Genomic DNA, 24236 nt, shown 5'->3' with positions numbered 1-24236 from the left:
CTGAACTCTGTCTGCGTTCCTTCTGTCACCCTGGAAACCCGAATGGAAGCCCAGCTTACCTTGATCATCAGGTCTTCCTTCCAACCATGGAGCTGCAAAGCGGTTGCAAGTTGGGAGAAGACACCCAGGGGAGGGAGGGGGAAGGGGGTGTTCTGTAGCCATGGGCACTCCAATCTCATCCCTGCAAACCCTGATAGGCAGCTCTGACGGAAAAACACAGACCTCCTGCATTTCTTAATGAGTCCTCAGCTTATAAATAGCAGTTGGCTCCCAGGCTGGGTTTCACTTTCAGCCAGCAGTGGAGTGTGACAGAGCTGCTGCTTGCTACTTGCTAGCCTTTGGAGAGAGAGAGACAGTATAATTGAGCTTGGATTTTGGAGATAGGCCTCTATCTCCTCTGGTTCCAGGGCTGTTGCCTGGCTCTGGGGCCAAGCTCAGTGGGCACCTCAGCTGAGGGCTCACATTGATTATTGATCAGTTCCTGATTGGGTCAGGTCTGTGGGAGTGGTGGGCTAGGGCTCTAGTCCCTTCTGGTGCCAGGGCTGCTGCCAGGCCCTGGGGCCACGCTCGGTGGGCACCTCGACTAAGGACTCACATTAGTGCCTGATCTGTTCAGGTCTGTGGGAGTGGTGGGCTAGGGTTCTAGTCCTTCCTTCCCTCTGGTGTCAGGGCTGCTGCCAGGCCCTGGGGCCAAGCTCGGTGGGCACCTCGGCTGAAGGCTCACATTAGTGCCTGATCTGTTCAGCTCTGTGGGAGTGGTGAGCTAGGGCTCTAGTCCCTCCCTCCCTCTGGTGCCAGGGCTGCTGCCAGGCCCTGGGGCCAAGCTCGGTGGGCACCTCGACTGAGGGTTCACATTAGTGCCTGATCTGGACAGGATTGTGGGAGTGGTGGGCTAGGGCTCTAGTCCCTCCTTCCCTCTGGTGCCAGGGCTGCTGCCAGGCCCTGAGGCCAAGCTCAGTGGGCACCTCAGCTGAGGGTTCACAGTGTCATCTCCTTTCTTCTCCTCAATTGTTTGCTGGCACGATGAGGCTTCGGGTGGGGGACAAGAGTGGTTGTGGGGGGAAGTGCAGAGATTGTCCCGGTTGCAGCATGGGAAGCAATGCTGTGCAGGACTCTGGAGAAGCAGAGACTCCAGCTCCCGAAAAATCACCAGTTGCAGCTATGGAGGAGGACGAAGAGCTCTTGCTGGCAGCGGAAGAAGAACTCTTGAAAAAAATTTTTTGGGAGGAGGCCGAGGGATCCTTGGAGGAATGGTTGCAGTTCGAGGAAACATCCATCCCGTCCCCATCCCAAACTTCCAGTGGTGTTGTCCCTGCCTGCAGTCCACCCATCACTCCGTCTTCCATTGCCAGCTCTGTGGCACAGCGAGCAGTAACCCTTCGTCAACCCTCCCCTCAAACCGTTAGTGGGCCACGGTTCAACCTCAATGTTTGGAGGCACTTTTGGGCCCTTCCTACTGACCCCCGTGTGGTGCGGTGCTATGTGTGTGAGGGCCTGGTGCACAGTGGCAATGACCCAAAGCACCTGTCATCAATGGCCCTGACAACGGTGCCCAGCTTGCCCCCGGGCTACAGGGTGGTTCTTCTTCAGGCCCAGGGGATGGATGAGGTCCACACCGGGAAGAACATCACCACCACCATAAAGGCAGCTCTGAGGGAGTGGATGTCTGAGGTGGAAGGGTTTGTCCGTGGCTTCATGGTGACAGACACGGGAGCTAATATGTTGGGAGCCCTGAAAGAGGCATCCCTCCTGGGCCTGGTGTGCATGGCGCACAAGCTGCACCTCATGATGCGGGACTTGCTCAGGCTGGGGAGCAAGCCAAGGGACAGCTGGGACAAGGGAACCTTGTGGACGCGCAATCTGCTGGACAGCTGCCCTCACATCGCTTCCCACTTCTCCCTCAGCATAAACTCTTCCCACGCACTGTTTCAGAGGCAGGGGGAGGCAGGGGACCCAGAGCATCAACTCTTCCAGGACCTGCTCACCTGCTGGAACTCCACCTACCCCCCCCCAAATATAGAGCAACACGGTAATACTGCTATCAAACAAAAAAAAAAAAATTCCCGTGTACTGTAATGCCTCCACAATCAACAATAAAGCATGTAATATTGTCTCCAGAATTATTTATTCACCAATATATAAGGGGTATATTAAACAACTTGTATTTCAAATTATTTCTCTTAGCACATTCAAGAACTGTACCACATATTGCACTCCCCCTCAACCTCAATCATATAGGCATTTCAGACGTCCTGTAATTAATCTATTAAAGTGTCACGTGCTCCAAGTGCTATAATTATTACAATTAAAGTGCATTTACTGGTCGGGCATCCTATGACACTACTTTTCCTATACAGGGTTTAAATTGCCTTGTTCACAATTATAATATACAGTCACAATATAGGTGCAGTCCAAGAATAATTCCAGACACTGTGGGTGTCACAGCTCGTGGGTAGACCTATGTCCTTCCAATATGCGTTGTAAACTCTGTGACTGAGTTCTCTAACGGACGGTCCAGATCCTTGTAAGGTCCGTTTCCAAAGTTCTTTTTCAAAGAGCACAGTAGCTGGAAAAACATACATAGTCATAAAGAGTCCCTGAGTATCTAATGTTTATACTAATACATTCATGGTACAATATACTCACTCAGAGATTCTTGCAATTAACCTTCCATATCCCCTTCTAGTATTCCAATTACTTCCATCTGTATCTTGTTAGCTAGTAACCGTTTTATCCTCTGAATGTAATCCACGCCCCCATCGTATAGTTATTCTATCTTAAAGTGATATTATTCCCATAAGTAGTTATAAGAAACACGTATAGTCATTGGCTATATTCAAGCCATTAGGTATGAGAGTATTGAGTTTATATATCCAAAAGGTTTCTTTTTGGTGTAGTTCCCTAGTAGCAGTCATATATTCTCTCTTTCGAGTCTTGAACAGCACAGTAAATAACATCTCCATGTCACTATGTTTTCTCTCCAAATAATGTTGGACCATGGGTGCCTCTAATACGTTATTCTTTATTCTGGACTGATGTTCACCAAGCCTTGTTCTAATGGAGCGTGTGGTACTTCCTACATATAATAGACCACACGGGCATTTCAAAACATACACTACCCCCTCAGTGCCGCAGTTAACAAATTCATTTGTAGTCCTTAATCCTGACTGTTCCAAATCCTCTGTAGTCATTATTAGGGAGCATTGCTTACATCTCCCACATTTGTATACACCCCTCGGCAGTCCTATGTTTCTGATGCCAGTATCGTAGTTTAAATCCGAATGTATAATCTGATCTTTGATGTTCCGAGTCCTCCTGAAGGCTACCAATGGGGGAGTCTCACAGCCTGGGATATCATTGACAAGCGGCCAGTATTTCAAGATTGCCCTGCGGATGGCATTTGCTTTCTCACTATAGTCAAGAACACCCACGATACGGTCTCCGGTCGTTCGTACCTTCAGTCTAAGTAATTCTTCTCTGGTCATTTCGTCAGCACGTCGTCTTGCTTGCAATAACACCCTATCTGGGTAACCCCGTTGCTTCAGATGTTCTTGCAATATATTACTCTGGAGAACATAATCAGTGTTACTAGTAGAATTTCTTTTAAGTCGCAGGAATTGTCCAAAGGGTAAGTTGGCCACACAAAAATAACACAAGTCACTTCACATTAAAGAATCACCCCAAAAAATTGCTGTCAAAAGCACTTTATTTCTGTAACTGCTTTAGGTTACACAGTAGGAAGGCACCACAGAGCAGGAAAGCAGTGTACTACACAAAAATAACACAACTCACTTCACATTAGAGAATCACACAAACACAATTGCTGTCAAAAACGGTGAAGTGGGTTGTATTATTTTTTGTAGTACATTGCTATCATGCCCTGTTGTGCCCTCCTACTGTGTAACCTAAAGCTCTTCAAGAAATAAAGTGTTTTTGACAGGAATTGTGCTTTTGTGATTCTCTGATGTTAAGTGAGTTGTGTTATTTTTGTGTAAGATAGTGCTGCCATGCCCTTTGGTGTTCCCCCCTGCTGTGTAACCTAAAGCTGTTCAAGAAATAAAGTGTTTTTGACAGGAATTGTGCTTTGTGATTCTCTGATGTTAAGTGAGTTGTGTTATTTTTGTGTAAGATAGTGCTGCCATGCCCTTTGGTGTTCCCCCCTGCTGTGTAACCTAAAGCTGTTCAAGAAATAAAGTGTTTTTGACAGGAATCATGCTTTGTGATTCTCTGATGTTAAGTGAGTTGTGTTATTTTTCTGTGTGGGGGACTGCTGGTGTAATGTGTCATAATGCTTTGCCTACTTGTACTTTGGAAGGGAGAAAAAAAATTTAAAACTTTATTTTGTGTTGTTCTTGTTTTATTCTTTGTTGTGCAGTTGGTTCCCATCATAGGGAACAATGGGGCTGGCTGGCCAGCCATCTCTGTAGGTGGTGGGGGAATTTGAGGGAGGGTGTCTGTGGTTCAGGTGCTCTTTCACAGGGACCAGCTGGCACTCAGAAGTGTGCCCACCATTGTGGCACCCCTGGGCTGTGCAGAATTGCCCAGGGAAAGAGAGTTTAGAAGTTCCCAGCATAGGGAACAAAGGGAGAGGGCTGGCCTTTGCCAGCCTGTTCCTGGGGTTATGGGTGTGGGGCAGGTGGGGGTGGATTTGGGTCTGTGAGGGGCTAATGTGGGGATTTGGGTCTGTGTGTGGCAGCTGGGAGGGAATTGGGTTTGTGTGGGGCTGTAAGGGGTGGACTTTAGGGGCTGAGAGGACCTACTTGGGGAGGCCATGAAATGCCCCCCCCAAGTGGGAGCAGTCTGAGCCTTGGTGGGGGGTGGGAGGAAGGGTGGGAGAAGGGCCCCAGAGGGCTGGGGGGCATTTTGCATGCAAAATGCCACCCCTGGCAAGACAAGCCTTCCCCAGCTGTCAGTGGTAGAGAAAAGAGCACCTACTTGGGGAGGCCATGAAATGGCCCCCCCAAGTGGGAGCAGTCTGAGCCTGGGTGGGGGGTGGGGGGAAGGGTGGGAGAAGGGCCCCTGAAGGCTGGGGGGCATTTTGCATGCAAAATGCCACCCCTGGCAACACAAGCCTCCCCCAGCTGTCAGTGGTAGAGATTAGAGCACCTACTTGGGGAGGCCATGAAATGGCCCCCCCCAAGTGGGAGCAGGCTGAGCCTTGGTGGGGGGTGGGAGGAGGGGTGGGAGAAGGGCCCCTGAGGGTGAGGGGGCATTTTGCATGCAAAATGCCACCCCTGGCAAAGGAAGCCTGCTTCTTCATTTTTTCCCCATAGGAAATAATGAAGAAGATAAGTAGCAGCATGCTAACAATATGCTGCTCCTTCGCTTTCTTATGGGAGGATGGGGGGACCTGCTTTGGGGGGCCATAACATGGCCCCCCAAAGTCCAATCTGTCTGAAACTTGGGTGGTTGTTAGAGAAGGGTTAGAGGAAGGTCCCCACCAATTTTGGGCTTATTCGGTGGGAAAATGCCTCCCCCAGACGTCCGGGAAGACGGAGGCATTTTCCCATTGAAAAGCCGAATGAAAGCCGAAAGAATCCCGAAACGTTTCAGCTTTTTTCTTTCGGCTACCCGAAACGTTTCGGCATTCCCCGAAACGTTTCGGCATTCCCCGAAAGAAGCCGAAACACTTTTGTTTCGGCATTCTTTCGGCATTCTGAATGCCGAAACGCACATCCCTACTGTCGACAATGAACAGCAATGTTTGACCTACAAGGAGATAACACAAATACAATATTCAACAATAAGAATAAAGACAGAAGAAGAGCTGTCTCCTTGTTATGGATGGTTTCAATTAGACAGATCAGAGATCTTTTCAATTCGGACTGTTTAAAAGGAGGAATAAGAATGGAAAACTCAGAATTAGAAGAAGTGATATTACAAGAAGGCAAAAAAGAAATTTCAAAGATTTATAAAGTACTTCTAAAATGGCATACGGAGGATGAAATAGTAAAAGTCCAGATGGTGAAGTGGGCAGTAAATTTCAATAAAGAAATAACAATGGAGGCGTGGGAGCACCTGTGGAAAAACACATTGAAGATTTCAACTTGTACAAACATTAAAGAGAATGTATACAAAATGATATATAGATGGTATTTAACACCAAAGAAGATTGCGCTAGGAAACACTAACATGTCAGACAAATGTTGGAAATGTAAAAAGCACGAAGGGTCACTATATCATATGTGGTGGACTTGTGAGGTAGCTAAGCAATACTGGGGAGATATAATTGAAGCAATTAATGAAATTTTACAAATCCAAATAAATAAGAACCCAGAATTGTTGCTACTGAACTTTGGAATGGAAGGTGTTCCAGTGCAGTACAGAACATTGTTATTTTATATGACCACAGTGGCAAGACTTTTGTACGCGCAGAAATGGAAAATACAAGAAATACCAACTATAGAAGATTGGATTTATAAATTGCTGTACATGGCGGAGATGGACAAAATGACAAGAAAACTTAAAGATCTTGATCCAGGACAATTTATTGCTGATTGGGGGAAATTGAAACAATATTTAGAAAAAAAATGGGATGTGAAGGGAGAACTGTGGCAGTTTGAGAACTACTAAAATGTGATGTTGTAAATAGAAGAGATAAGCGACTTTACCATTAAGGGGGAATTTAATTATTATAATCTAAGCTAGTATTATGTTTAAGCAAATCTTATTTAGAATATAGAGTTTAATCAAGGAAGAGTAAAATGGATACATTGGTGGATTAGTGATTTTAATATAGTATATATATAAAACAATTTGAATATGCTTAGAGTAAGAGATATTACGATATATGTGTTATAGAAGAATATAAGTGAAGTCAAGTTAAGTAATAAGAAGGGTTAAGGGTTGGAAAGCTGTTGGAAGTCGATAAGGAGGGGGGAGGAAAGGGTGGGGGTTAGAGTAAATTAGATATGATGGGAATGTATGTATTAAACATGAAATATAAACTCACCAATATTTTTTTTTAAAAAAAGGTCAACCTCAACCTACTGGGGCACCCTCCCATGGACCTGGACCTACCTGGGCTCTGAGCAACTCTGGGGTTGTAGCCAGCCCAGCTCGTCCACAGCGGGCTCAAGACTCCCTCAGTTCTCGGGGCTGCTTCCATGGCTAGTGACCCTTTGCCCTCCTCTTCCAGACAAGTTCCCATTCCCTCTTCCCACCTCTCCCTCTCCGGATGCTGCACAAACGACCACTCCCCACAACTTGTCCTGCCCATCCCATCCTTCCTGTGAAAGCAGGGTGGTTGTTTTCTGATGGGCACAAGGGGCAGTTCAGGAGCTGTTGCTGGTGTTAGTGTGGCACCACATGGTACCCCCCCCTTTCCATGGGCACCTGCTGCCCCGCTGAGCAGGGGGGAATGGGTCCCTCACCCTCACACCTTTTCCGTGAAGGCCGGATGGTGGGTGCTGTATGCTGCTTCGGCTTTTGGCCACGAGGGACAGATCAACTGCTGTTGCACATAAAATTGCACGTCACAGTGGCCCCTGCCAACAGCAGTGGCAGTCCCCTCTGGACAGGGGTGAATGGGTAATGCCACCATGACCGGTCACATCCTTTCCATGAAGGCAGGAAGGTGAGTGATGCTGGTGACAGCCTCCACTGTGACACAGGGGGAGCGGACAAGCCTCTGCCACAGCAGTGTGCGCACTCCTTCAGGGTGGATGAAGGGTCCCTCCATCCCGGTCCTGCTGCGCAATGCGGCCTGGAAGCCTCGGGCTCAGCCCTCCTCTCCCACACAAGTACATGGTCCGTCTTCTCACCTCACCCTCTCCAGAACACTCAGTCCCCTTCCAACGACCTCTCCAGTCCTGTCCTATTCCATCCTTTCCACAAAGGCAAGAAGGTGGTTGATACTGGCTGTTTCCACAGAGTACCTCAGTAAGATCCTCAGAGGAGGCCTCTCAGCTGTTGGGATCTTCCGACATCACAGACCCTCTTTCGACCTGTCCCTCTCTGGAGTACTCCAACCACTCCAACGACATCTCTCTCTCCCATCCTTTCCGTGAAGGCAGGAAGGTGGATGCTGTTGACTGCCGCCACAGAGTAGCTCAGTGGAAGCTTCAGAGGAGGCCTCGCGGCTGTTGGTGGATCTTCCCACTTCCCCTCCAAATGACATCTCCTCTCTTCTGGCAAGGCAGGAAGGTGGGTGCTGTCGGCTGCTGCCGCACTGTTCCTCAGTGAGACCCTCGGGTGAGGACCCACAGTTGCTGGGGAATCAGGCCTCCATCCGAATGTCATGTCCTCTCCCACCCATGCCGGGAATGCCAGCATGCTCCTCTTTGGCCTGGTGGGCGGGCACATGGGGGGTGCTGCCAGCGAGCAGCCAGACCCCCTGCCCCCTAAAGAGGAGGTGGCTTGTCGCTGCCTCCCCATGCCTGCTAGGCCTGGCAGCCACCGTCATCACCCTCCTTCCGGCCTGCGCCAGGAATACCAGCGTTCTCCACTTTGGACTGGCAGTTGCAGGGGGATCTTCCCACGTACCCCTCCAAACGACATCTCCTCTCTCTCCATCCTTTCTGGCAAGGCAGGAAGGTGGGTACTGTTGGCTGCTGCTACATTGTTCCTCAGTGGGAACCTCGGGTGAGGACCCACGGTTGCTGGGGGATCAGGCCTCCATCCGAATGACATGTCCTCTCCCGCCCATGCCGGGAATGCCAGCACACTCCTCTTTGGCCTAGCAGGTGGGCTCATGGGGGGCTCCGCCAGCGAGCAGCCAGACCCCCTGCCCCCTAAAGGTGGCTCATCACTACCTCCCCATGCCTGCCAGGCCAGGCGGCTGCCATCAAAACTCACCTTATGTACACTGGGCCAACGTCAACCCGTGGCTCTAATTGTATCAAGTGGGAGTTCCCTGGGGGCCTTGGATTGGAGAGGGTATAATTCCAATGTCCCTTTTGCAATCTTGTCCAAACTTGGGTGATAGCTGTAGGAGAGCCTGCAAAACACTCCCCGGGAATATGGGTCCTCTAATTGCCACGGGGCTGTTCTGTGCCCCACGAACCGCGAATCGGTTCAGCAACGGTAAATGTTTGTTGCAGTTCGTGACCTCGGGATCATCATCGGCACCGAACCACGAACCGTAGAGTCATTAAGTTTTTTTGGTTTGTGCCCATGTCTTCTCATAACACCACTTTTTTTGGAGTAATACCATAAAATTATATATCAATGGAAAGATAATTTAATCAAGAATGTAATGCAATAACTTTTATGAAGGAATTTTTTTTAGAACAGTAGTTATAAAGAAGAAAATTGAAACACACAGAAAAAATGAGTTATACAACAATTCTCACCATGTCAGTTAATACTTAGTTGGGTAACCTTTTGCTTTAATTACGGCCTTACAACACCTTCCCATGGAGTGAACCAAGTTTTTTAGTTCTACAGCTGTTATAATGTGAAATCATGATTGAGTTATTGCTAATATTAATTGCGTTTTATTGCTGGTTTGCTTCTCACTAACCAGTTTCTTTAGTCGGCTCCATAGATTTTTGATGGGGTTAAGGTCTGGGGTATTCCCAGGCTATTCCAACAATGGAATATGATTATCTTGAAACCACTTTTTGCACACAGCAGCAACGTGACATGGAGCTGAATCTTGTTGAAATATAAATGCTTCATTATCTTGGAAAATATCACTTGTGGAAGGCTTCAGTTTGAGCTCAAGTATTTCATTTATGTATTTTTGGGCATTTATATTGCCATTTATCACGCAAATTCTGCCCACACCTTTTGATGTCATACAATGCCATATCATAACACTGGGTGTTTCACGGTAGGTGTAATACAATCAGGATGCAAATCTTCTCCAGATCTTCTCCAATTCTTCTTCTCACGTATTTTATGCCATCGCTACCAAAGAGGGAGATTTGGTTTCATCATTCCAAATAACACTGTCCCATTGTTCTGCTGTCCAGTTAACATGGGTTTTAGCCCAGTTTAATCTTTTCAACCTTTTTTTGACAGATAACAATGGGTTTTTTCATGGAATTCTAGCATTATGACCAAATTCCTCCAGTCTGTGCCGAACAGTCCTTGTACTCAACTTCACATTGAATTGCGCCATTTCGTTCTGTATGATTTTCGTTCTGCATGATTTTCTTCTGTCTCCTAGGCTCAGTCTCTCAATTCTTCTATCATCCCTTCCTTCTGTGCACCTTTTCCTGCCTTTACCAGTCTGGTTTTGTAGTGACTGAGTTGCCTTATACCTCTTCAAAAATTTAGAAATGCCACCTTTGGTTAAGTTCCCACCAATTTTTCTTCTAATTTCTTCATAACTGTAGCCTTGTTCACTTAATAGTACTATTTTACATTGCTTTCTGGGTGACCAGTCAACTCTTTGTGCCATTTCTTTAATTTTATTATGTTTTACAAACTCACTAAATGAAAGAACACAAAACAAACAAACCAACTTGATAGCAATCACATAACACACTGACAAATAACCTCCTCTCGGCTCCAATACATGACATCAATAGCTGAATCCTACTGTGACCTGATTGGCTCATTGCCAAAACAAGGTGACACCTGATTGGCTCTCTAAAGACTCATGCTCATTGGCTACATTCAAATGAAGGAAAGCTATGTCATATCAACCTAAGCAAGTTGTGCTTCCTTTTCCTGGTTATTTGGCTATAACATTTGATAGAATACAGATAATTGAACAAACTTTGTTGCATTACATTCTTGATTAAATTATCTTTCCATTGATATATAATTTTATGGTATTACTCCAAAAAAAGTGGTGTTGTGAGCCATCAAACCTTAAAAATGCACTTTTTCCAAAAGTTTCCACAATTTTGGCCACTAGTGTAATTTATCTGATGAGCAGGGCTGGCTGTGCTCCCAGCAACTACAACAAAACAGTGGCATCATATGACTGGTGCAGCCAGCCATGATTGATGATGCCTTCTGCAAACTTATTAGTGATAGGAACACTGCCCTGCACTATTGATGCTACATCTATATCATGAAGCAGTCAGGATTATATGCCATACCATGTACCTTCACCGTACCTTGTATGCCAGCCAGCTTGTGGCAGAACTGATATGAACTTCTCAGCCTGCAACCTGGATGTTTCATGTCATGTTCTGAGATGATGGATAGGTTGCTTCCTAATAACTGGGAGGATAGGGGCTGGGGTTACTATGATCCAAGGATGCCTTGAGTGTTGGAAATTAGGCCCTTCCTTGTTCTGTTACTTGGTGGCAAACAGAAACAGGCACCCAGGAGTAAAGCTGGCTTCCCACCAGTGGGATTGGTGATATAGTGCATGAAGAGCAACATCTGATCCAGTATTTCTGGTATTTTTATCAAGCTGCAAAACGTCTTCTCAGAAAGGTGACCGCTGGAGTTGCAAACTCAGGATCTGGGAAATTCCTGGAGATATGGGGATGTGCCTGTGCAGGGGGGAATTTGGGAATGGATTTCACTTAGAATCTATGGTCTGTACTAGAGTCTGCCTTCTGAAGCCTCCATTTGCTCCAGGGGAACTGATTTCTGTAGTCTGGAGATCAGTTGTAATTCCAGCAGAACTCTTGGTCCCATGCTAGATCCAAACTTTCTCCTCCGAGAAAGAGAATCTTTTCACATCCTCATCTTGCTCCTGATCTTGTTAGAAGTGAAAGCTCATTTATTTGGTCCATTTTTTGTCTGGTATATTATGCACTCTTGCCAGTGTTGGATTTCTTTCCAACATTAGTTATCCTCACAGTCCCCACCCCCACTCCCACTGGAAAAAGAGTTCTGATTAGAAGAAAGACCCTCTGAAAATGATCACCTCATTGCATGTGCCATTTGTTTTGCACGATTGTTAAATCACTAAAATGACCAGTTGTCCATACCCTACTTGAATCCCTCCTCCCATCCGCTAGCATTGCATCATTTTTTTTTTTTTTTGCATACTACTAGTTCTGTACAACCAGGCTCCCTGCATCCCTCTTGCCTGCTTTTGGTCATCCAGCCTTGCCAAGTGCCAAAGCACCATGCCCTTCAGAGCCATGCACACTAAGTCTCAATCTTCAGGAGCTCTGCCTGCCTGGCAAGCCCCTAAGTGTAGCAGTGGATCCCCATTTGACATAGTATAAGGCCAAATGGGGAGGAGGACGATGACATAGCCCATGCATTAAGAGTTAGAGAATCACAACCTCTGCTTCTCGCAGAACATTCCCTGCTGTCTGCTTCTGGGTATGTGGATACACCAGCTCTAGTTACCCTCAGACAACAAATGCAAACATGATATATGCATTTCCTATTACTATAAATTCCTGTTCAAGAGGCAGTGAAAGAAGGTAAACAATTATGCTAAGCATCAGCGTTTAAGGTACAACTTCTCATCAAGGGCAGATACCGTAAGATCCCTTGGGCAGAGAGACTATGCCCATGCAATAGTGGTGAGACAGAGACGACAGCCCATATGTTCTTTTGCTATTATTTCTATAATGTGATCCGCGCTGTGCATATCCTTCTGTTACTGGAGCGTTCTACAGACACTTCTGAGTTGGTTAACATAAATAGGCTTCTGTCTGATGAAAGTACGGGGACCACTCAGCAGGTAGCCAAGTTTTGCCCCCAAGCAATTAAACTTCGATCTTCTCACATCTTGCCTGTCAATGTTGATGAAGAATTGATTGTAATATCTAACACGTCATCTTAGCCATACTTTGTCTGAGTTGTGCAAACCCTTATCTCCACTTATAGTAAGTCCTGGTTTAACATGTTAGATGTTAGTTGGCATATTCTGGACTTTTAGTAGCATTGCACTAGTATGTTTTAGTTTTCGATTGGTCCTGATGGACTTCTTTTAATTTTGCAAGTTAGTGTTTGTTATGAAATTATGTATCCACATATAGACCTGTTACACTCTTGCTGTATTTTATATATGCTGTATTCTGGTCACTTTTATCTCATTCCTCTCTGGTCACTGACTGTAATAAAGAAAGATTGATTGCTTGATACAACTTCAAATGAGCATTCAGATTGATATATCATAGACAGAGACTAGAAAGGACTAAGGGCAGTGTTCCAGAGCTGTCTACAAGACGATTTGTGCAAACACAATGGTCTATATTCTAAAAGGAAGATAAAGCAAAAGATTTTAATGCCAGAGGAGAAAATATTATCTTTCAAAACCCCTATAAGCCACAGTGCTGCTGCTATACAAATGACTTATAGCATCATGTATTAAGGTCACAGTGCTGAAATGTCGGGAACTTGACCCAAAGACAAAACTCCAGTATAGTATAGGTAAAGGTAAAGGTAGTCCCCTGTGCAAGCACCGAGTCGTTACTGACCCAAGGGGGGATATCGCATCACGACATTTTCTTGGCAGACTTTTTACGGGGTGGTTTGCCATTGCCTTCCCCAGTCATCTACACCTTACCCCCCGAAAACTGGGTACTCATTTTACCGACCTCAGAAGGATGGAATACTATATGCTAGTATAAACTATACCTATGTGGGTCTGTTGGGCTAAATCAGGAATAAAATTTGCAAGACAAATTTATTTGAACAGAACATCTTTAACTCAAAATCTTCCACCATGTAAAGCAATACAGAAAAGTTTCATATCACCAAATACATAGATATCCATAGTTAACAGAAATATGCAACAAGTCATCTCTTGGAATTCAATTTAAGAACCATCCCTTGCTTACAAAACTTAGCAGTGAGCCACATGAACTTCCCCTTCAGCCCACCAAGGTGCTGGGTTCATCCAGTTCCTCTTGCAAAAGTAATTCAGTTCCAGCAAAGAGAATAACGCTGCAACCAAACTACACTCTGTAGTTTGAAAGAAATAACCCTACAATAACAGTGTAATTATCACAGCAATACCAATATACTAAATTTAATCCCTCTCCTTTTCACATACATTTTCACAACTATCTTATCTAAAGTGATAACAGCAAAAAAGATCTTATCCTGATCGCCAGCAAACAAGCTGAGAAAACTGACTTCCTCTTTCTGGGTAACTTTCCATTCATTGACTTTATGGACAAACCAACTAGTTCTTGGTAAGGTAATGAACTAGCACTGTGGGTGGGAGTGGAGAGGGAAACATGCAGGAATAAAGGATGGGAAAGAATGCCAGTGGATTCTAGCAGTGATCTGTAATCTACCACCTTGCTTCATGGCTTAATTTCTATAAAAAGAGATACCAGGATTCAAGTCTTCCTGGAATTACTACCCACTGATGAGGTAGCCTCTCTTTAGTCTTTGAAGTGTAGAATCTTTTTGTAATTGCTCGGTGATGTGGAAATATGTTCAGAGGCACATTCATCTTCAAATATTCCATGATTAGTCCATAACATTAAAAAAATAAAGATGGTGTGGTTGAGCACTGCTGACTCCTGGCACAAATGATCTCCTATGTCAACTCAGAGTGTCAGGTTCAGCAGGAGATAAAATGCTGAGTTGTAATTGGAGAGGAAGACTGGTAATGGCAGAGGAGACAGACTTGCCGGGTTTTATCTTCCATCCCAAGCAAGTAACATACTATAGGCGCAGAAATTAAAACTGATTTGAACTTCTGCAATTATAGCAGACCCTTATGAACAGGCTGTAGGATTTATAAATAGGAATGTAAGTCCATTTACATTTTTAAATTATAAATGCATATTTGTATTGCCTACTCCACCACCAATCACTTTGAAATGAGCCAGAATAACAACTCTAGGAGAGAGAAAATGGGGACAGAAGTGATGGGGGAGTTTGTTTTCTTTCGGCTACTTTATCTCATTTTATTTCAATGAGAACAGTAAAAAATGTTGAGAATAAGTGAAACCAACTGTTAGGCATCAGTCCAAATGGTTCACATAGAATCCCAAAGTAGTTTATAACTTTCTTTCAAATTCTACAAATAAAAGGTGCTGGCATAAAAAAAACACACTTTTTTCTTTGTAAAAATTATGCATTGAACTCTTTGGCAGGAATTAAAGTTTTGCATTCTATGATTTCCTAGAGAGACAATGTTCCAAGATTCTTTAGAAGAGGCATCAAACTGAAGTCTACTTTTTGCCATTAAAGATTCCAACATGCTTTTGTTGTTGTTGCAAAAGTAACATGGTTAGTCAGGTGCCTGAGGAAAATTCCAAATCTACCATCATTTCCGCAGTCCTTTCTGTGGCATTTTGAATTACAATTGGCTCTAGAACTACACTAATTTTTTCCTAGCCATATTTTTGTGGCAAGAAAATCTACATTTGGTACCTGGAAAACAATAGTCAAAATATCATGAACATATCCCTAAATCTTCTTTGTTGCTTGGATACACGTTGTAAAATGTTTTGAGCTTTGAAGAGCAAAACAGTCACATGACAAACTGCTTTTGAATGACCCAATTTTGAATAACCCAAGCTGTTTATTTGCATTTCAGCTGTGTGAAAACTAGGATGTTAACACAGAGCTCACTGAGTCTTGCAAAGGGCTTCTCAGCTCATCCAATGCCAGAGAGAGAAGCTGAAAGCTGCATGCTACTTATCACTTCAGGATACCCCTATGCCAAACCAACTAGTCATGGGAGAGAGCTCATATTCTAATGGATGGGTGAGATAAGCAACAGTGGATGCCATACAGAGATGCTTAGGTAGCTAGTGCTCAAGTTTTAGGTAGGCAGTTTTATTATTTAGCAATATTTTATTATTTAGCAATAATTGCTTCCCATATTATTACAGAGAGGATGCAAGATTGACTCTATGGACTCCAAGTGAAGGTATTATCTTGGAATGTAGCAAGTTGGAATTCTAGAGTCCAAACACAAGAGGTGGAATCCTTTTTCAAAAAAAAAATATATTGCTTCAGGAAACATGGTCAACAAACAAAATCTGTTTAACAGGTTATGTAGCTTTTTCCATTAAAGCTCAATCAGGTAAAAATGGTGGGAATCCTAAAGCGGTCTGGCCTGTTTATTTTCTAACAAAATAGAATGTATCTCAATAGAACAGAAGGAATCTTCTTCATCGGCCCTAGCTGTGTATATAAAATTTAGCAATGATTCCCTCATATTAGTAAATCAGTTTATTTACCACCTGTCAGAGATAAAAACACTATTTTGAGTAATTGGAGGAAGCCAAGGGTCTTAATAGAAAAATTAGTAACATCTGATCCCAACACTAAGTTGCTAATTGCTGGTGATTTTAATGCTAAAATTGGACCTAATGATGAGCAATTACTGAAGGCTGGAGGGATGAATGGCTCTGAAATTGATGAGATGGGATTTTTTTACCATTATGATAAGGAGTGCTTGGATATGAAGATAAATGCAGTGGAGCTGAGTTTGTTAGATTTTGTTATAAAAGAAAGATTGGTGATATTGAATAGACACAGGAACATAGATGACAGGGAAGAATTTATGTGTGTTTCTTTCAGATGAACCAGTCTGACTGACTATTTTCTTGTTTCACCAGACTTGGTTCCTTGGGTGAGCAGTTTGCAAGTAGAGATCTTTTATGGTACTGCCCATTTGCCTTTAGCCCTTACTATAAAGGGGGATCTTGTTGAATTCTTGGCTTTAGAGCATGAAGTTCTGTGTGACAATGAAACCATTTTGCTGGTCTTCATCAATTAATGCTCTTATTCCGACGCAAGGAGGGAATCCCAACCCTTTGTCGTCAAGTGTCAACGCACACGCATGGGTTACAAACTTAAATAGTTTTGTTTAACTTCTTCATACACGTAAGGAATCTCTACTCACAATTCTTCTAAATAATGAAAGGAGAGAGTTCATCTTTCATGCATAAAGGCACTTGATGGAGCTTTGTAGACCCAATGAATGTGGTGAAAAAAGAGAGATGACTTGCTCCTCTCCCTGCTGAGGTGTGAATGAACAAAAAAGGAAATGGCCTTAACAAGTTTTGGCGAGCTTTGAATGCCCTGGGAACTGAACTACAACTCCCAAGATGCACTTATCTTAAAACTATAGGCATACATTCTAGCCTGGTACATATCAATATAGTCAGCTTGCTGCTGGAACAGTACAGCTCTTATGCCTTCTCTTAGTTGTAGAAGTGTTACAGATGAGCTATATAAAATAGTATTAACACCTCTATAGAAATATTGGTTAAACTACTGTATTCTTTAAAACCTATCTTTTCTAGAACATCCTGCTCAGCTAACAATTTAGACTTTTGTAACAATTGGTTTGATAATGAAAGTACGCATTTGAACAAGCTTATTCAGTGTCAACATAGGAAGTTTAGAGTGTTATGATGACCTGCAGGCCCTTGTTTAAAGTATGATTTTAGGATCATGATTAGGATTTTAAAAAAACATAAGGCAATGTTAGAAGGGTGGAACATGTTGATTATAAGGAGTAATAATCGAAAGAAAATCTGGTCATTGGTAAAACCTTAGTTTAGCATTAAAATAATAGCTCCCTTCTGTTTTCCTGCCAAAGACTAGGAACTTAATTTTTCTAAACTTTATTCTTCATCAGCACTTGTTAATTATATGGAAGAAAATCCTGAGCAATTACCCCCAAGATTTTGCTTGCAGAAATTGAAGAACTCCTTGGCAAAATGAAAAAGCGCCTGGTCCAGATTTCATCCCTACCAAGCTGTACCAGCATAAAATTGCTTGGTGGAGCTCGAATTTGGCTACAGTTTTCTCAGTGATAAATGAAACTGGTATAATTCCAAGTGGAAGAAAACAAGCTGTTATAGTCCCTATTCATAAAAAAGATGATGGGTCAAATCCCACCAATTATTGTCCAATTAGCTTTTTGTCTTCATTAGGAAAACTTTATGATTCCTTGCTAATACTAAAGTTATTAGAGTGCGTGACTTCTGAAAAGATTCTGGGTCCCAGCAAGAGCAGCCAAAGAAGGTGGTTTTACTTTTGTAGTACAGGTGCAAGATGGTGATAGTCAGGGCTTTTTTTTTTTGTTGGAACATGGAGGAATGCCATTCCAGCACCTCTTGGTGCCAGAAGCTGGAGGAGGTGGTGGCAGTGGACGGGCACCTGTGTGGCCTCCCTGCCGAGCCTGCCAAGCAGCCTCTCCATCCCAGTGCTGGGAGCTGGAGGAAGTAGTGGTGGTGGGTGAGCACCCACGCGGCCTCCCCACTGGGCCTATCAAGCAGCCTCTCCATCTCAGCGTCAGGAGCTGGAGGAGGCAGAGGCAGCAGCGGGCGGGTGCCTGCGCAGCTTCCCTGCTGGGCCCACCAAGCAGCCTCTCTGTCCTGGCACTGGGAGCTGGGAGAGGCAGTGGTGGCAGTGGGCAGGTGCCTGCTGGGACTCCCCACCAGGCCTACCGAGAAGCCTCTCCATTCTGGCGCTGGGAGCTACAGGAGGCAGCAGCAGTGGGTGGCGCCCCTGCAGCCTCTCTACTAGGCCTGCCGAGCAGCCTCTCTGTCCTGGTGCTGGGAGTTGGAGGAGGCAGCGGTGGTGGGTGGACAGCTGAGGGTCATCTCTGCTGCGGCTCCGGGAGCCAGAGGAGGCGGCAGTGGCAGTGGGCAGGCGGCTGAGTGCAGGTGGGCAATCGGCTACATGGTGCGCCCTGGCCTCGGCTGGCTCGTGTCCTTTAAGTTTGCCAGCTCTAGGTAGGAAAATTCCTGAAGATTTGGAGGCTGGCACCTGGAGAGGGTGGAGTTTGAGGGTGTCTGCTTCCAGCTCCTGAAACTCAAGCTGTATTCCGCTCCCCCCCCCTCCCCATCAAGTCTGCCCTACATTATTACCTTGGTATAAAAGTTAAGGAAGTTAGGTTCTTGTTTCTTAACACTTTCAGTTCTGTATCCAACTTCTGGTTGTTTTCAAATTTCTGCAACCTATTCCCTATTGTATTGTTTATTGAATGCCCCATTCTGTTGATTGTATTGACTTACACTGTGAAATGTGCCTTGAGTCTCAGTGAGAAAGGCTGACTATAAAGCTTGCAAACAAAACAAAATAAATAGCAACCTTGCAAAGTTTTTAAGGCAAGAGATGTGCAGAGGTGGTTTGCCATTGCCTACCTTGCAAAACAACCCTGGAGGGATCACCTACTTAGCTTTCAAGATCTAAGATCAGGCTAGCCAGGGTTGTCCTGTTCTGGGCTCAGGTAGTATACTGCCCCTATATGTGGAGTATCCGGTTAACTCTTATGCTAAAATAAGTGAACAGCCTGTTCATCCACACTTTTCTCTAATCATTTTTAAAGTCTCTAATAGCGATAGGCACGCATTACGAACTTCAAAAACCTATGAAAGTGGAAATCACGCGATTGCGATCCAGCGGCTCGTGATTGTTCATGGCCAATGAACCAGCATTCGGAAGAAGGTTGGTTCAGTGCATTTGGCCGCGGTATGGGAAGCCAGACACTCAGGTGCCAGCAATCAATTCCCCTGGCAACAGAGCCGAGGGAATGTCTGAACTCTGTCTGCGCTCCTTCTGTCACCCTGGAAACCTGAATAGAAGCCCAGCTTACCTTGATCAGCAGGTCTTCCTTCCAACCACAGAGCTGCAAAGCGGTTACACATTGGAAGAAGACACCCAGGGGAGGGAGGGGGAAGGGGGTGTTCTGTAGCCATGGGCACTCCAATCACATCCCTGCAAACCCTGATAGGCAGCTCTGACAGCCAAACACAGACCTCCTGCGTTGCTCAATGGGACCTGTGCTTATAAATAGCAGTGGGCTCCCAGGCTGGGTTTCACTTTCAGTGAGCAGTGGAGTGGGACAGAGCTCTTGCTTGCCACTTGCTGGCCTTTGGGGAGAGAGACTAACTCAGCTTGGATTTGGGGGATAGGGCTGCTGTGTCCTATCTCCTCTGGTTCCAGGGCTTCTGTCTGGCTCTGGGGCCAAGCTCAGTGGGCACCTCGGCTGAGGGCTCACATTGATTATTGATCATTGCCTGATCGGGTCAGGTCTGTGGGAGTGGTGGCTAGGGCTCTAGTCCCTCCTTCCCTCTGGTGCCAGGGCTGCTGCCAGGCCCTGGGGCCAAGCTCAGTGGGTACCTCAGCTGAGGGCTCACATAAGTGTCTGATCTGTTCAGGTCTGTGGGAGTGGTGGGCTAGGGCTCTAGTCCCTCCCTCCCTCTGGTGCCAGGGCTGCTTCCAGGCCCTGGGGTCAAGCTCAGTGGGCACCTCAGCTGAGGGCTCACATTGATTATTATTAACCAGTGCCTGTTCTGTTCAGGTCTGTGGGAGTGGTGAGCTAGGGCTCTAGTCCCTCCCTCCCTCTGGTGCCAGGGCTGCTGCCAGGCCCTGAGGCCAAGCTCAGTGGTCACCTCAGCTGAGAGCTCACACAGTGTTATTAGTGCCTGATCTGTTCAGGTCTGTGGGAGTGGTGGGCTAGGGCTCTAGTCCCTCCCTCCCTCTGGTTCTAGGGCTGCTACCAGGCCCTGGGGCCAAGCTCAGTGGTCACCTTGGCTGATGGCTCACATTGATTATTATTAATCAGTGCCTGATTGGGTCAGATCGGTGGGCATGGTGGGCTAGGGCTGTAGTCCCTCCCTCCCTCTGGTGCCAGGGCTGCTGCCAGGCCCTGGGGCCAAGCTCATTGGGCACCGTGGTGGAGGGCACACAAAGCCATCTCCTTTCCTGTCCTTCTTAACTCTAGTTTGGTGGCACAATGAGTCTTCCTCTTGTGTTGGCTGCCAAGGGTGGTTGTGGGGTGAAGTGCGATGGCAGTCCTCCATCGGCAATGGGTGGGGAGGTGAACAAACTTGAATTGCAGGAGCACTCCTGGGAGGCCGCCATGCCCTGTGCGATGATATCACTTCTTGGAAGTGTCATCACTGCATGGTTCTGGGTACCACAGGACTACCTCCTGCCGGGAGTTTCCTTGGGTGCTGGTAACCCACGCTACTCCACTGAGTTCCACTACCTCTTTCCACAGAAAAAAAGCCCTGATGCTAGCCATCTGAAATATATATTCAGTCACAAATGTGCAGTCATAGAGAAAACAAAAATTCTTATGCTAAGTATCTCCTTATAGTAAGGGTTGGCAAAGTCTCCAAGTGCTGTTTTCACAGCAACTCCAAGTACATTTATTCATAAGTAAATTATGGTTATTTGAATGGAACTAAACTTCAATAAGGGAAGGAAGGTGGCATGGTATAGCCCTATCTTGCCAGATCTTGGAACCTAACCAGGATCAGTAATTGGATGGGTGACCACCGAGGAAGACTATGCAGAGGAAGACAATGGAAACTCACCTTTGCTTCTAACTTGCCTTGAAAGCTGCTTGATAGGGTTGCCATAAATTGGTTGTGACTTGATGGCACATACATACATATAAAATTTCAATAAAGAGTGTTTAGGACAGTGGTCATTGACACAACTCACACAGGATAGGTTGTCCTTGTTTGTAGAGAAGGAACTGCAACACTCTTAAATACAAATGACATGTCCAACTTCATACAGGCCATGTGACAAAAACAGACTACGGGAGTACTTTTTGTGAGTTCCAGTCCACATGGCCTGACCACAAACTTCATTAAAGAAAACTTTTAAACCAGTTATAGAAGTTGGAGAGGAAATGGTGGAATTTCAGCAACAATGGGACATGTGTTCACTGAACATAGTGTTTTAATGGTACTGCTATTCCTCATAGGTCTCTCATCATTTATATTTAATAGGTTTTAATGTTTATTTTTACCTATTTGTCTATAAAAATCCCTAACTGTAAGGGCAAATTGTTAGGCATAATTTTCTTATGATGTTCATGTTACAAGTTCAAGCATTACTGCATCAAAGGAAAAATACAGGCATTCTGATCAGGATGAGGCCTGGAATGTTTATATTCAAGTGAGCAGAAGGGAAAATGAGGACTCTATGAAGGGAGTGACTCAGACAGTTATTAAGAAGATCCTGCTTTCTTACAAACTAGATCTTACCAGCTCATTAAGGAGGTATTTCTCCTCCTGCTTTAATTAATATCTTGTCTCTTCCTTCCGAAATCCTTAATCACAGAGTGAAATCATACTGGAAATATTGCCCTGAAGTGAACATTGGCATTTTCTCAAGATATTGTACCCATATATATTTTAATAGCAGTAATTAGAAACTACTCTGCCAGCTTATAGAGTTGCTTTTCATTTCTGGCTGTCTGCCAATTTGTCTCTCTCCCTACCTAATGAATGGCAACATTTGTGTACAAGAGATCTGAACTTCATTTTAAAAATACTCCCAATGAAATTGGTCGTCACTGGTAATTAACTAAAAAACAATTTACATATCAGTATGTGTGTGTGTATATATTTTTTTCCTGTGTAATAGATAGAAAATAATCTATTTCCTATTCCTTGGCAACCAGTTTTTCACTACTTAAAGGATTATAGTTGTCCAATACCTTCCAGAGCCAGATTTCTGAAGCAAATAACAATCTCAACAATCTCAGATTTCACATTTTGTTTCCCTATGTGATTCCTTGATATCTCATGATTCCAGGTAATTAAATATTTTATTTATGTTATGCTATATGTAATTTTCAGGTTTTCATTATTATACTGATGTTGTTGGTAATTTCTAAACAGCTATTAGTTACCTCAAATTGGCATTAAAAGTGCTCTGTGATTTTTTTAAAAAAAACACTGTAAATGTTAGGGTTGTTATGGGTGAGGGGGTGAGGATTTCTTTTTCTAAAATTTTCTTTTTTACATAGAGCAGTTGGTTCCGCTTATTCTCATTTCCTCTTTCAAAATGATTTCTCTAATTTATTTTGGAGGGTTCTTTTTAAAAATCATGTAATAGTATAATTTCTGTTTATACCATACAATAGTGCTCTGTGTGTCCTTTTGTAACTTCAGCCCTTTCAGCCTTACTACTTCACAGGGGGGTTGTGAGAATGCAAATGGAGACAGTGTGGTGTATTCATTAAGATGTCAAACTGGATTGACTCCCACCACTGCCATGCTGACCTTGGGTCAGTCACACACTTTCAGCCTAACCAAACGTACAAGGTTGTTGGGACGATAAAATGGAGGAAAAGTGATCAACGTAAGTTGCTGGCAGAAAGGCAGCAGTGAGAAGGTGGGTGTAAAATATCCCATCCTTTACATAATTGGGGGTGGGGTTAAGAACTTTCCTGAGCTATCAGAGACAATGTGGTGCAGCAGCTGGAAGACATCATTTCTTTGCGATGTAATCAAATCTTCCCCTTCACAAAAAGGAATTGTTTTGATACTGACAATAATTCCTTTAAAGAAGGAATTTGATAATTCCTTTAAAGAAGAATAAAAATAGATTGCTGGATTTCAGGGAGAAATTCAGCAAAAAATTTAAGAAAATTCCTCTTAACAACTCTAGTGAATTTCTGCCTAATAGAATAGGAGGGATGATTTTTGCCAATTCTTTCCTCACATGGTAGATCTCCAGTTCACTCCTTGTTCTGTTCCCAATGGTCTGTTGTTTCCAGAACCAACACTATCGAGAGTATTTTGGTTTACAAGGTGGCAAGGAAGTGCCTTTGGAGAGTGTTTTGGGCTGCAGGGCAGCAAGGAAGTTCCTTACAAGGAAACAAGCAAGTCCCTTTCTGTGGACAGAAATTCCATTCCATCAGTGGCATTTTACTGTGGGATCCATTCAATAGTGATTTCTAGCTCTTAAATCATGCTTTTAAATGTAAGACATCATGCCTCTGAAAACAATTCAGATGTTACATTTTTGCCTGGTACCATAAGTAAGTTACTTGATGTTTCATATCTGCTAAAAATATTGAATAAGTGACATGAAGGGATCATATGCATCAAAATTATTTGATCCTAAGTTCGCTTAAAGATACAGTTCTGGCCACAGTAAAAGTCCATACAATTATGGGCCAAACTACTTTGAGTTCCATGATTGGAATTCTTGACGTTTCTTCCATCCTCAAAGCAACCAGGGTAGTTGTGTGTAATCTGGATCAAAGCTGGATATCCATTCCCTTCTTTCCTATAAGTATACATACCCCTGGCTCAATTTACCTTTTTATGTCCCATATATTCTTGCTTCTTATCATTAGAAATGTTTTTCCTTTTCTATTCATGAAGCTATTCTCTTCGTCTTCTTTTAAAAAAAACACCTATCCAAACTTCACTAGGGCCCCATACTCCACTCCACCATTCATTGTCTATCTCTGATTGCCCATTTCCTATAGACCAGCGATGGCGAACCTATGGCATGCGTGCCACAGCTGGCACGCAGAGCCCTCTCTGTGGGCACGCAAGCCAAGTCGCCGATCGCTAGGTCCAGGACTCATCTGGGGGGGGGGACACCTGCAACGGCATTCCAGTAGCTCTGAGCAGAGATCACATGGGTTTTGGCCCTGCCCACGTGATTCCTTTTCC

Source organism: Eublepharis macularius, chromosome 5, assembly GCF_028583425.1.
Source record: "Eublepharis macularius isolate TG4126 chromosome 5, MPM_Emac_v1.0, whole genome shotgun sequence".
Lineage (NCBI taxonomy): Eukaryota > Metazoa > Chordata > Lepidosauria > Squamata > Eublepharidae > Eublepharis > Eublepharis macularius.
The sequence above is the reverse complement of the archived record's forward strand: the minus strand, read 5'-3'. Positions refer to the sequence as shown.